This window comes from Ursus maritimus, unplaced genomic scaffold, assembly GCF_017311325.1.
Source record: "Ursus maritimus isolate PB19 unplaced genomic scaffold, ASM1731132v1 scaffold_103, whole genome shotgun sequence".
NCBI lineage: Eukaryota > Metazoa > Chordata > Mammalia > Carnivora > Ursidae > Ursus > Ursus maritimus.
In genome coordinates this window covers 24,573-25,755 of record NW_024423377.1, presented here as the reverse complement: position 1 = coordinate 25,755, position 1,183 = coordinate 24,573, and the positions used below count along the sequence as shown (strand labels likewise).

Genomic DNA, 1,183 nt, shown 5'->3' with positions numbered 1-1,183 from the left:
AAAGGAAAAAAACGTAAGCACACAAAATCAGGGAACAGGACAGGGATAACAGCCCCAGATACAGAGGAAAAAGCTGGATAAAACAGATGATTTTCTATGAATGTATAAATCACCAAAACTAAACCAGAAAGAGATAGCAAATCTAAAAAAGCACCAAGCTTTTTTTTTTAATTTTATTTATTAATTTGACATAGAGAGACAGCCAGCGAGAGAGGGAACACAAGCAGGGGGAGTGGGAGAGGAAGAAGCAGGCTCCTAGCGGAGGAGCCTGATGTGGGGCTTGATCCCAGAACGCTGGGATCACGCCCTGAGCCGAAGGCAGAGGCTTAAGAACTGAGCCACCCAGGCGCCCCAAAAGCACCAAGCTTAGGTAGTTTTACTGGGGAATTCCACCAAATTTAAGGAAACAGATCATTTCAAGAGTATTTAAACTGGCTAAAGCAGAGAAAGCTTTTAATAAAGCTAAGGAAAGCACTAAAACAACTTGATAAAGATTACATTAAAAACAAAATTACAAACTGGTTTCACAAATCACAATGTAAAATGACTCAGTAAAATATTACTAGAATCTGGCTACACACTAACAGAGTTTTCACTGATGATTCAATAATATGACGATGATTCAATAACATAAAATCTGTTACTATTATTCATATTAACAGGTCAAGGAAGAACATCTGTATAATTTCACAGATGCTAAAACAGTATTTAATAAAATTCAACAACCATTTTTGATTAAAAAAACAAAGAGCAACAACACAGCCCTTAGTAAAATAACTACTGTGGCAGAAACACTAAAAGCATTCTCAGTGAAGTAAGGAACAAGACAACGTACCCACTATCATTCTGACTTAGTATTTGATCTTGTCCTGGAAATACAAAGCAACCAAAAAAGAGAAACAAGAGACATAAAAAGTAAAAAACATGGAATGAAATTCTTATTATTTGTAACTGATATGATATTATACCTGAAAATCCAAGAGAACCAACTGCAAAAACTACTAGAAACAATATGATGACATAAGTTCCTGCTTGAAAATCAGTACAGGGGCACCTGGGTGGCTAGTCGGGCATCTTTGGGCTTAGGTCATGATCCCAGGATCCTAGGATCAAGCCCCACATCGCAGGGGCTCCCCTGCCGGCAGGAAGCCTGCTCTTCTTCCCCTCTGCCTACCACTCTACT

The 1,183-nt window shown here is 38.5% G+C and overlaps 1 long non-coding RNA gene across 1 annotated transcript in view; it reads right to left on the bottom strand.

Annotated features, from left to right (window-relative positions):
- The window catches only part of LOC103656720, an 11,331-nt gene extending 10,313 nt beyond the window's left edge, over positions 1-1,018 (bottom strand). Inside the window, exon 1 of the long non-coding RNA XR_005833537.1 lies at positions 836-1,018. This is a non-coding gene — a long non-coding RNA (uncharacterized LOC103656720). The remainder of the gene's footprint in view (positions 1-835) is intronic.
- Between the last annotated feature and the right edge of the window lie 165 nt (positions 1,019-1,183).